This window comes from Equus przewalskii, chromosome 2, assembly GCF_037783145.1.
Source record: "Equus przewalskii isolate Varuska chromosome 2, EquPr2, whole genome shotgun sequence".
NCBI classification, from domain to species: Eukaryota; Metazoa; Chordata; class Mammalia; order Perissodactyla; family Equidae; genus Equus; species Equus przewalskii.
Window position 1 is genome coordinate 14,066,431 of NC_091832.1, and position 13,462 is coordinate 14,079,892.

The 13,462-nt window shown below is 36.2% G+C and overlaps 1 long non-coding RNA gene across 12 annotated transcripts in view; it reads right to left on the bottom strand.

Annotated features, from left to right (window-relative positions):
• The window catches only part of LOC139079323 (uncharacterized), a 36,981-nt gene that overhangs the window by 2,282 nt on the left and 21,237 nt on the right, over positions 1-13,462 (bottom strand). For all 12 annotated transcript variants that reach the window (XR_011532858.1, XR_011532869.1, XR_011532859.1 and 9 more), the window contains one exon: positions 940-1,425. This is a non-coding gene — a long non-coding RNA (uncharacterized lncRNA). The remainder of the gene's footprint in view (positions 1-939; positions 1,426-13,462) is intronic.

Below are 13,462 nucleotides of genomic sequence, written 5' to 3' on the forward strand. Positions count from 1 at the left end.
GCAAGAGAGAAAGAGTATGGAAACTTTTGAAGGAGATTAGAAGTTATATCCCATACTCTAACTTGATTTACCCCAACTGGAGGGGCTTAAGAAACCCACTTTAAATATAAAGATGCATAGAGACTAAAGGTAAAGGGATAGAGAAAGATATACCATGCTAACACTAACCAAAAGAAAGTTGGAGTAGCTTTATTAATTTCAGACACAGCAGACTTCAGAGCAAGGAAAACTATCAGGCATAAAGAGGGGCATTACATAATGATAAAAGTGTCAGTTCTCCACCAAGACATAACAGCCCTTAACGTGTATGCATCTAGCAACAGAACATCAAAATACACGAGGCAAAAACTGATAAAACTGCAAAGAGAAAAAAATGAATCCACTCTCATAGTTGGAGACTTCAATACTCCTCTATTAGAAATGGACAGATCCAGCAAGCAAATCAGTAAGGACATAGTTGAACTCAACAGCACCATCGATCAACTGCATATAATTGACATCTATAGACTATTTCAAGCAACAATAACAGAAAACTCATTCTTCTCAAGTCCACATGGAGCAAGACAGACCACATTCTGGGCCATAAAAACACACCTTAACAAATTAAAGAGACTGGAAATCATACAATGTCTGCTCTCAGACAATGGAATTAAACTAGAAATCAATAACAGAAAGATAGCTGGAAAATCCCCAAATACTTGGAGATTAAAGTTACTATTTTTCCTTTCACAATCAATCAGTGTTCTGTGGGGAGAATCTTTAAGACTATGTTAATTCCACCAGCCAGTTTTAGTATCCATCAATGATTCTTGCCTGAATCAATTATTACTATTATGGTTGCCAGATAGTAATTTCCTAGTTTTAACATCCTTCTACATTTATTAGTTGACATTCTACTGTAAGGAAGAGCTTTTTCTTCTCCCTTGTTTATTTACTTACGTATAACTCATGGGTTCCTATTTTACTCGATGGGTTATACTCCATAGTCTCATTATTTATTTTGATGCTCAAATTGTCCCAGATTTGGCCAGAGGGAACCACTTCAATCTTGCTGCTGTGTCCTTTTGACATGTCGCCAAAATTCTTTGAGTACTTCTTTAATTTCTGTCACAACAAGATCTTCCAAGCTTATGTGTACTTTCCCAACCCCAGCCTTCAAGCCCTGGTTTCTTTTAGTGTGGATCAAAAACCAAGATCTGGGCTCTAGATGAGCCCATTGCTACTGAGGTGTTAGTCTTTCTAGCCCCTTTCGGTGGACTGAGCTGGAAAGTATGTATATACACATATACAAACGTGCACAAACCATGAATTCATATTAATATTTCCCATTCTAATCCAATTCCACAAGGTTCATTTTAGCCTTTCTTCTTTCTATATTTGTACTTTCTTCTCCAACGGTGAGAAATCTGACTTATATGTTCAGTCCTGGAATACACAGAAAAACAGTTTCAAAATCTGTAGCCCATACCAGAAGTACTCAAAAACAAACCAGATCTCAATATTAAGCAGATTTCAATATTTGTTTCCTTGACTGAAGAGTGGGTACTCAAAATTCTGTGTTAGAAGTTATTTGAATTAGCTCTTTTTTCCCCTTCTGTGTGATGTTTTTCACGTAAAATAGATATAGTTTCATTGGTTTCTTTGTACTCCATTGTAGGTTTCCCCCATTCTTGGTGTTCTGTTTGTTTTTGTTTTTAGTATATAAACATCAGCATGATTCTAAAATTCAGAACTGGCAAGAGGTCTATGCAACAAAGTGTCTCGCTCTCTGTACCTCACTTCCACCCCCACATTCTTTCCACCTTCATCCTTCCCACTCAGTGTGGGTCACTGGTCTCATTTATTTTTGATGTCTCCATTCTGTGCCGCTTTTGTGCAAGTCAAGAGATAACGTGCATATTTTCGTATTCTCTCTTCTTTCTCACACAAAAAGTGGCATATTGTAGACACTCTTTTTCACTTTTCTTTTTTTCACTCAACAATATATACCAGCACTCATTCCATAACTGTTCACATGGATTCTTTCTAGAGTTGCATAGATCTCATTTGTGTGGATATACCATCATTTATTCAATCACTTTGTAAGTATGACATTTCGGTTGCTTCCACTATTTTGCAATTACAGACAGAGCTGCAGTGATTAAACTTGTACATAAGTATTTTTGTATTCTTGGAGGCATATCTTCTAAAAGTGGGCTAGATGGACCAAGAGATAAATGCGTATGCAGTTTTGATAAACATTGCTAAAGTCCCCTCCATAAGGGTTGTACCAATTTGCATCCCCACCAGCAGTGTACATATGTCTGTTTTCCCACAGCCTCACCAACAGAATGTGTCATGATTGTTAATTTTTACCAATCGATGGGTAAGAAATGTCTCAGAGTAGAGTTACTTTGCATTTTCTCTTGTTATCAGTGAAGTTCAACATCTTTTCATATGTTTAAGGCCATTTTTATTCTTTTCTTGTGAACTATTTATGTCTTTTGCTCATATTTCTAACAGGTTTAATCTTATTTCCTTCAATTCTTTTTCAGAAAAAAATGCATATTTCTTTAAAAGATGTTAATAATAACTATCACTTAAATCAATATTTCTTCTTTGATTTATCTTCATTTCATTTTAGATGAAAATATACATAAAATTTCAAATTTAGCAGATCTTTCTTATAAAGTTAAAACAGTTATTTCCGACTTAAATCTATCAAACATTTTCTTATCAAAAAGCCGCTTTTAGATGGTTAGGAAAAAACATTTGGAAAGGAGTGATCGCTGACAAACTCATGCTGTGCAGTGGCAAAGTTCTTCAGTGCAAACTGTAGAACCACTCATTCTTTCAAAATAATAGTATATTTAATATATGTACTAGAGAGAGAGACACGTAAAAAAGAAAAACCACACACACACACATACACTGCCTTAATAGCAATTTTCTATTCTTGTCTTTGATTACAAAAAACTTCAAAAGAAAACCTGTAGACTTAACACATCCCATTTGCCAAGGTCTTTTGTGTCTTCTTTACAAGCTGACTTGCTAATTTCCCCCAATATTGTGAGTGCCCTCTGCCAACTCTGCTGTCAAACTCGGGCAGCGTCCTGACACCATAGTCTAAGGTTTTTAAATGTTCTAATATTTTGGCAAAGAATACTGCAAATGACATAGTACAAGTACTTGTAGAAAGCTACCAAGGCAACTGGCAATTTTGACAACATGATTTTTGTTTGTTCTTTTAAATGCTTATGCTCACACACACAGGTCAAAACTGTGACTACTTCAATCCATAAATCTACCGGAGTTGATCTGCATTAATTTCATCTATATGTGGTACTTTGCTACCACCAGATGCTACAACATTTCCACTTAAAACTCTGGTTTATCTATCACAACTAAAATACAAATTGACTTGCTTAAGCAGACAGTACATAAGCTAGAGCTATCTTGTCAGGTTCTCAAATCCATATTTTGAAACCACAGGGATAATAATAAGAAGGACACGTACAGAGTAAATCAAAGAATTACGTATTTAATTGATCTTAAAAATTACTCATTTTCGATTCCTTGGATGAGTCACCGAAAGCATAGGCAACAAAAACCAAAATAAACAGGTGGGACAACATTAAACTAAAGAGCTTCTGCACGGCCAAGGAAACAGTCAAGAAACTGAAAAGACAGCCTCCAGAATGGGAGAAAATATTCACAAACCATTTATCTGATAAGGGACTAATATCCAAAATATATAAAGAACTCAACTCAATAGCAAAAAAGAACATAATCCAACTTAAAAAATGGGCAAATTATCTGAATAGACATTTTTCCAGAGAAGACATACAAATGGCCAATAGGTATATGGAAAAGTGCTCAACGTCACTAATTATCAGGGAAATGCGAATCAAAACCACAATGAGAAAACCTCACACTGTTAGGAAGGCTTTTATCAAAAAGACAAAAGATAACAAATATTGGCAAGGATGTGAAGAAAAGGGAATCCTTATACACTGCTGGTGCGAATGTAAATTGGTACAGCCATTATGGAAAACAGTATGGAGGTTTCTCCAAAAATTAAAAATTGCACTACCATACGATTCAGCAATCCTACTCCTGGGTATATATCTGAAGGAATTGAAATCAGTCTCTTTGTGTGTGTGTGTATGTGTGTGTGTGTGTGTGAGGAAGATCGGCCCTGAGCTAACATCTGTGCCAATCTTCCTCTATTTTATGTGGGATGGCACCCCAGCTGATGAGTGGTACTAGGTCCCCACCAGGTGTTTGCGCCACCAAAGCCCAGCATGCAAACTTAACCACTACACCACTGGGGGAACTCCTGAAATCAGTATCTGGAAAATATCTACACATCCATGTTTATTGTAGCTTTATTCACAATAGCCAAGACATGGAAACAACCTAAGTGTCTGTCAGCAGACGAATGGATAAAGAACACATACTACATTTTCATATATATATATATACACACACGTGTGTTATGTGTGAAATCTAAAAAAACTAAACTTGTAAAAACAGAGAACAGAATGGTGGTTACCAGGGGTTGGTGGATGGGGAAATTAAGGAGATGTTGTCTAAAGGTACAAACTTATAATTAGTAGATAAGTTCTTGATATCTAATACACAACATAGTGATTATAGTCAACAATATGTATTATAAATTTCAAAGTTGCTAAGAGACTAAATCTTAACTGTTCTCAACATGAAAAAGAAACGACAGATATATGGCATGATAAAGGTGTTAACTAACATATTGCAATATATATATATATATCAAACCAACATGTTGTATAGCTTAAACTTACACCAAGTTATATGTCAATTATCTCAACTAAAAAATAACAAATAAATACCAAACTGTCAAAAAAAATTACTGATTGCCTGCAAAAGTAATCTAGCACTATTTAATTAGAGAGGTTTTAGAGTATGTTTTAATTACTGATAGAGGTTGTGCCGCCTCATATCTTTTCTGTTTTAGTGTCTTCCAGTCTGTTTTTTCATGTTTATTTTTCCATGTGAATTTTAGTATCAACTTGTTGACATTTTGGAGGGATCACAATTAAATTTATAAACGAACTTAGAGAGAACTGACATTATGTTGAATCATCCTATCCAAAAATAAAGGACATCTTTCCATTAGCTTATGTCTGCTTTTGTATGCTTCAGGAGCGTTTTCAGGTTTTACTCCTATAGACTTTACACATCTCTTGTTAAGTTTATTTCTCAGTGTCTTATCTTCTTTGTTGATATTGTAAATGGGTTTTTTTCTTTATTGTCATATCCACCAGCTTGTTATTGTTTATATACCTGATGGGTATTAATTTCTGCTTGTTAATTTTGAACCCTGCTATCTTACTGAATTCCTTTGCTGAATGAGTTAGTTTTGTTATTAATTTTCTACAGTTTTCTAGGAATACTAAGATATCATCTGAAAATAAAGATAGTTTTACTTTTTTTCCCAATTCTTGCACCACTGATTGATTTCTCTTGTCTAATTGCATAGGCTAATACCTTCAATATTAGCCTATGTTAATAGTAATGGAGATAATGACTTTCCTTGCCTTATTCCTGAACTTAGTGGAAATGTCTTTGGTGTCTCTCCATTAGGTAAGATGCTGATTTTAGAATTAAACTACATATAATTTATCACATTAAGAAACTATCTATCAAAACTTCCACTTCTGGCTATAATGGAGGAAGTGTAACTAGATATGACCTCTTTCCACAAACAACTAGAAAATTGGAGAGAATATATTTTGCAATTGTTTTCAGTCAATGACATAGACAGCATGAGATTGTGATTCCTAGGAGAAAGAAAACAAAACTTGTTTGTTCCAGCTTTCTACCTGTAAGGAGGGCAAAGCATGATAGTCTTGCTGAGTTGAGAAGGAAGAAAAGACAGAGGCAGATGAAATTTATAGGACAAAGTACTGAAGAGGAGGGGGGTCCTCAGGCAGAGCTCTAGAGGACTGCTTCTCAACTGTTTTTTTATTATTATCATCTTTTAGCCCCACCAAAAAATCCTTTTTCCTTAATTGCCCTAATGAAGGAGACATTTTTCCTAATTGTCCCCCCACTGAAATTTTAATACCATAGATATACTGTACATCTGTTATGTACTGCACGTAAATCTGTCCTTTATACATAAAAAGAGTAAGATTTTTTCATTCCCCTCTAAACCAATTTTTGCCCCTTGGGGGCGATATTACCCCTGTTGAGAATGTATTCCTTAGAATAAAGTCTACTGTAGATCCACCCTAAAATAGCTTAAAATAAATCTTAGAAAGATTGTGGTGATTCACAGATCATTTTTTTACTTTCCAGAACAAAACTCCAGCTTCTTTAAAAGAATATAGCAAAATCCAGGTACTCAACAATGTACTGTTCATGCTAATCAAATTTAGGCATATGAAGAAGCAGGAAAATGTGGCTCATAATCAGGAGAAAAATTAGTCAATAGAAATAAATCTAGACATGGCAGAAATGATGGAATTAACAAAGACTTTACAAAGAGGTATTATAAACATTATGAAGATGTTCAAGGATTTAAAGGAAAATATTAACACAATGAGGAAGGAAATTCTTGCCTCATAATTTATTTCCTTGAGTTTGAAAATTCTGCTTTATTGACGACTTGTTTTGTACGTTGTTTTTGAGAAGTCTGATGTTATTCTGATTCTATTGTCTTGTATGTTATTTGATCTTTTTTGCTTGAAGGGCTTCATGTTTTTTGTTTATCTTTAAAGCATAATAGTTTTACTAGGATATGTCTTGGAGTTGATCATTCCAAGTCAATTCTCCATGGCCTATTTAATTTGTAGAATCAGATATTTTTAAATTCCAGGCATTTTTCTTGGATTATAATTTTATTTATTTATTTATTTATTTTTCTGCTTTATCTCCCCAACCCACCCCCCCCCCCACACACACACACAGTAGTATACCTTAGTTGCAGGTCCTTCTAGTTGTGGGATGTGGGACACCGCCTCAATGTGGCCTGACGAGTGGTGCCATGTCCGTGCCCAGGATCTGAACCCTGGGCCACCTCAGCGGAGTGCACGAACCTAATGACTCAGCCATGGAGCCGGCCCCTTGGATTATAATTTTAAACATTAATTCCATTCAATTGTTTTATTTATTCTTCCTCAGGGATTCTAATTGTACATACACTATTACTTTCTTTGCTTATCTTCCATTTCAACTACTTTCTTTCTGACCCTTTTTACTTCTGAAGAGACTAACAACTCACCAAACTGGTATAGAGATTACTTCAAAGTGAAAACATCTGAGCTACAGCAGATGCAGAAAGAAATGTTATCTGAACAAAACAGAGCTTTAAGAGAGAAAGCTGCCACAAAGCTCACCTCCAGGGAGGTCTCCAGTCATGGAGGCACTGACCTTGGGTGCCAGGACATTTCCAAAAAAGTTATGTGAACAAGGCTCATCAGAACCTTCCATCCTTTGAAGTCCTATCCCCACCACTCCCTTATGAGACTGGTACGTAAACCTCATCCCTAGCTGATCAGGGATCTAATCTCTCTATAGGGTATTTCTGCATGCACAATAAATTTTTCTCCTGTTATTCTGTCTATTGCCAGTTAATTCTCAGGCCCCTGACCAGTCAGACCTAAGTTGGCAGAGGAGAAGCTTTTCCTTCCAATGCCTTTCTCCATTTCACTTTCATCCTCTTAGTTTATCCTGTCTTTCTTCGATGGCCCTTATTACATTTCCATTTGAGGTTGTTCTTCCTTGGGTCCCTTATAATTTAGTCTTCGTTTCTGAAATGATTTTGTCTTTTTCTTCTTTTCTGAGTTCAATTCTTTTCATTGATTTCTTTGAAGGTGTGTGTGTCCATTTCTGTTTTTAATTTTTGTGTTTCTATTTCAAAGTGATTTTTCGTATTCCCAAAAGCTTGTTTAAAGACAATCAATTCAGATTGGTTTCTTCTACTTCATGTTTGTTTTTCTTTGGGGGGTAAGAGGGAGAGATGTGGAAATGTTTGTCACCTGAGCTATCTCAATTCTCATTTTTTATTTGCTCATAGATGCTTAGTATCAATTTAATATATCTTTATCTATTCATTTTTTGGATTGAGGGTGGTTCCTAAGATTCTTAGTTCAGTGGTAGCTGCTTCTGTCAGCATAGTGAAGTACAGTGTTTTAAATGCAACAGTTCTCAAAGTGTGGTTCAGGGACCCCAAAGGATCCTCAAAACTTTTCAGGTAGCTGCAAAGTCAAAACCGTTTTAATAATAATACAAATATGTCATTTTCCTTTTACACTCTGATTCTCTCACAAGTGTGTGGAGTTTTCCAGAAGCTACATGAAGAGATATGGCAACAGACTGAATGCAGAATAAAGATATGAGAATCTAGTTGTCTTCTCTTAAGCCAGACATTAAAGAGGTTTTTTTTAGTGTAAAATAATGCCACTCTTCTCATGAGATTTTTTGTTTTGAAAAATATAGTTGTTTTTCATAAAATATTAGTTATATTAACATATTATAGGTTTATTATTGTTGCTTTTAAATTAATTTTTAAGATGTTTTTAGATTATCAGTTTTAATATCAAATATAGTAAATATTGGTATTTACACAATACAAAATACAAATACAAAAAGTCTTCACAGTACTCCAAAATTTTTTTTAGAACTTTTAATTAGCTTTATTTTAGTGAATAGATATGGATAATTTGTAACTGACTCATTTGTTTGTATGCAAGTTGACTTTGCTAATGTTCCCAGAAGCATTTGTTTCTCTAAGCAGTTTACCAGCTTCAACATCTTTTTATTTTATTGAGGTAATAATAGTTTATAACATGGTGAAATTTCAGTTGTACATTATTATATATCAGTCACCATACATATGTGCCCCTTTACCCCTTTTGCCCACCCCTCAACTCCCTTCCCCTCTGGGAACAACTAATCTGTTCTCTTTGTCCATGTGTTTGTCTATCTTCCACATATGAGTGAAATTGTACAGTGTTTATCTTCCTCTGTCTGGCTTATTTGCTTAACATGATACCCTCAAGGTCCATCCATGTTGTTGCAAATGGCTGAGCAGTATTCCATTGTATATACATATACCACATCCGCTTTATCCATTCATCAGTTGTTGGGCACTTGGTTTGCTTCCACTTCTTAGCTATTGTGAATAATGCTGCAATGAATATAGGGGTGAATAAGTCTCTTTGAACTGTTGATTTCAAGTTCTTTGGATAAATATCGAGTAGGGATAGCTGGGTCATATGGTATTTCTATTTTCAATTTTTTGAGAAATCTCCATACTGTTTTCCATAGTGGCTATGCCAGTTTGCATTCCCACCAGCAATACATGAGGGTTCCCTTTTATCCACATCCTTTCTGACATTTGTTGTTTTTTGTCTGGTAATTATAGTCATTCTGACAGGTGTAAGGTGATATCCCATTGTAGTTCTGATTTGCATTTCCCTAATAATTCTGACTGGGATTGCATTGAATCTGTAGATTGTTTTAGGTAGTATGGATATTTTAACTATGTTTATTCTTCCAATCCATGTGCATGGAATATCTATTTATTTCTTTATGTCATCGTCAATTTCTTTAATAATGTCTTATAGTTTTCATTGCATAAGTCTTTCACCTCCTTGGTTAAATTTATTCCTAGATATTTTATTATTTTTGTTGTGATTGTAAATGGCATTGCATTCTTGAGTTCTCTTTCTGTTAGGTTGTCATTAGAGTATAGAAATGCAACTATTTTTTTGCTGTAGCTGTTGATTATTTCTAATGGTTTCCTGCTGAATTCTTTAGGGTTTTCTATATACAGAATCATGTTGTTTGCAAACAGTAAAAGTTTCACTTCTTCCTTATCAATTTGGATATCTTTTATTTCTTTCTCTTGCCTAACTGCTCTGGCCAAAACCTCCAGTACTATGTTGAATAAGAGTGGACACCCTTGTCTTGTTCTTGTTCTCAGAGGGATGGCTTTCAGTTTTTCACCATTGAGTATGATGTTGGCTATGGGTTTGTCATAAATGGCCTTTATTATGTTAAGATACTTTCCTTCCATACCCATTTTATTGAGAGTTGTTATCATAAATGGATGTTGGATCTTGTCAAGTGCTTTCTCTGCATCTTTTGAGATGATCAGGTGATTTTTATTCCTGTTTTTGTTAATGTGGTCTATCACATTGATTGAATTGCAGATATTGAACCATCCCTGTGTCCCTGGCATAAATCTTACTTGATCATGGTGTACAATCCTTTTAATGTATTGCTGTATTTGGTTTGCCTTTTTTTTTTTTTTTTTTTTTTGCTGAGGAAGATTTGCCCTTATCTAACATCTGTTGCCAATCCTCTTCTTTTTGTCTTTTTTTGCTTGAGGAAGATTAGTCCTGAGCTAAAATCTGTGCCAATCTTTCTCTATTCTTTTGTATGCAGGACACTGCTACAGCATGGCTGGTAAGTGGAGTAGGTCCATGCCCAGAATCTGGACCCTTGAACCTGGAGCTGCTGAAATGGGGCACACATAACTTTAGCCACTTGGCCATGGAGCCAGGTCCAGTTTGTCAAATATTTTTTTTGAGGAAGATTGGCCCTGAGCTAACATCTATGTCCACCCTCCTCTATTTTATATGTGGGGCTCCTGCCACAGTATGGCTTGATAAGCAATGCATAGGTCTGCACCTGGGTGATACAAACTGGTGAACCATGGGCCACTGAAGGAGAGAGTGTGAACTTAACAGCTGTGCCACTGGGCCAGTTTGTCACCAGTGTGTCAATATTTTGTCAAGGATTTTTGCATCTATGTTCATCAATGATATTGGTCTGCAATTTTCCTTCTTTGTGTTGTCCTTATGTAGCTTTGGGATCAGGGTTATGTTGGCTTCATAAAATGAGTTAGGAAGCATTCCACCTTCTTCAATTTTTTGGAATAGTTTGAGAAGGATAGGTATTAAATCTTATTTGAATGTTTGGTAGAATTTTCCAGAGAAGCCATCTGGCCCTGGACTTTTATTTTGGGGGAGACTTTTGATTACTGTTTCAATCTCTTTACTTGTGATTGCTCTATTTAGATTCTTTGTTTCTTCTTGATTCAGTTTTGGGAGGTTGTAAGAGTCTAAGAATTTGTCCAGTTCTTCTTGATTGTCCAATTTGTGTCACATAGTTTTTAATAGTGTTCTCTTATAATCCTTTGTATTTCTGTGGTATCTGTTGTAATTTCTCCTCTTTCATTTATAATTTTATTTATTTGAGACTTCTCTTTTTTCTTAGTGAGTCTGGCTTAAGGTTTGTCAATTTTGTTTATCTTCTCAAATAACCAGCTCTTAATTTCATTGATCCTTTCTACTGCTTTTTTGGTTACTATTTCATTTATTTCTGCTCTAATTTTTATTATTTCCCTCCTTCTGCTGACTTTGGGCTTTGTTTGTTCTTCTTTTCCTAATTCTGTTAAGTTCAGTTTAAGATTATTTGAGATTTTTCTTATTTGTTAAGGTGGGCCTGTATTCCTATGAATTTCCCTCTTAGGACTGCTTTTGCTGCATCCCATATGAGTGGGTATGATGTATTTTCATTTTCATTTGTCTCCAGATGTTTTCTTATTTCTCCTTTAATTTCTTCATTGATCCATTTGTTGTTCATTAGCATGTTGTTTAGTCTCCACATATTTGTCACTTTCCCAGCTTTTTTCTTGTAGTTGATTTCTAGTTTCATAACATTATGGTCAGAAAAGATACTTGATATGATTTCAATCTTCTTAAATTTATTGAGGTTTGCCTTGTTTCCCAACATATGGTCTATCTATGAGAATGCTCCATGCGCACTTGAGAAGAATGTGTATTTTCCTGTTCTTGAATGGAGTGTTCTATATATGTATATATATCTATTAAGTCCATCTAGTCTAGTGTTTCATTTAAGGCCACTATTTCCTTGTTGACTTTCTGTCTGGATGATTTATCCATTGATGTAAGCAGGGTGTTAAGGTCCCCTACTATTACTGTGTTGTTATTAATTTCTCCCTTTAGGTCTGTTAATAGTTACTTTATGTACTTTGGTGTTCCTATGTTAGGTGCATATCTATTCATCAGTGTTTTGTCCTCTTGGTGGAATGTCCTTTTATCATTATATACTGCCCCCTTTGTCTTTCACTGTCTTTCTTATCTTAAAGTCTGCCTTGTCTGATATAAGTATTGCAATACCTGCTTTCTTTTGTTTGCCATTTGACTGGAATATCATCTTCCATCCCTTCATTCTGAGCCTGTGTTTATCTTTAGAGCTGAGATGTGTCTCCTGGAGGCAGCGTGTTGTTGGGTATTGTTTTTTAATCCACCTAGCCACTCTGTCTCTTTTGATTGGAGAACTCAATCCATTTACATTTAGAGTGATCATTGATATATGAGGGCTTAATGTGCCATTTTATCTCTTGTTTTCTAGTTGTTTTGTATTTCCCTTGTTTCTTGTCCCATGTATTTTGCTCTGCCAATTCAGTTTGGTGATTTTCTATGACGGTTTTCTCAATTGTTTCTTTATTTATCATTTGTGTCTCTGTTCTGATTTTTTGTTTAGTGGTTACCATGATGTTTGTATACAAGATCTCATAGATGAGGTGGTCCATTTTCTGATAGCTTCTTATCTCCTTAGCCTAAGCAGTTTCCATCCCTTTCCCCTTCCCCGTCTAAGTTATTGCAGTCACAATCTCCAGCATTTCTGTTTGGATTTTTTTTAGAGTTTCAATCTCTTTCGTGAAGAATTCCCTCTGCTCATTACTTTTATTCCTGAGTTGTCTTATAACTCTTTGAGTTTCTTTATGATAACTATCTTGAGTTCTCTGTCACTTAGACTGTAAATTTCTGTGACTTCAAGACTGATTTCTGGACACCTGTCATTTTCCTTCTGGTCTGGTGTGTTAGTGTATTTCTTCACGCTGTTTGATGGGTTGGACCTTTGCTGGTGCACAGTGGTAGTGTCTGGTCACAGATTCCACCTGCCACCACTTGGGGGTGGGGGGCAGGAGCTGTGTTTTCTGAGCCTGCCATGCCTGCTGGCACTTATGCCTATCTGTTGGAAGCTGTGCTAACAAGGCCTATCTGCATTTGCCCACTGGCCGTTGCTGCTTCATGCACGCAGGTGCAGGCACTCTTCCACAGATCCCCTGTCTTGGCCAACTGGCTGAGCTGATGTGCCAGGCGAGATGGGGAGGGGGCACTTTGTTTTCTGCCCATGCTCCCACTCTGCACTCACTGGTGGCCTGCCTGGGCTGCTCACCTTGGTGGGGGTACCCCCAGTGTGACTGAGCCAGCTCAGTGCGCAGTGTTCCTGCAGAGGGCTGTCTTTTCCTCCATTTCCTCTCAGAGTTGTGTGCTAGCCCCTGTTTGAGGTCCTCAGCCTCAGATTCCTGCCCCTGGGGAGAGGGAGCAGGTAAATTAACCTCATTCCACTGCTTCCTGGGGGATCCAGTACTCCACCTTCAGAGTGTAGCTGCATG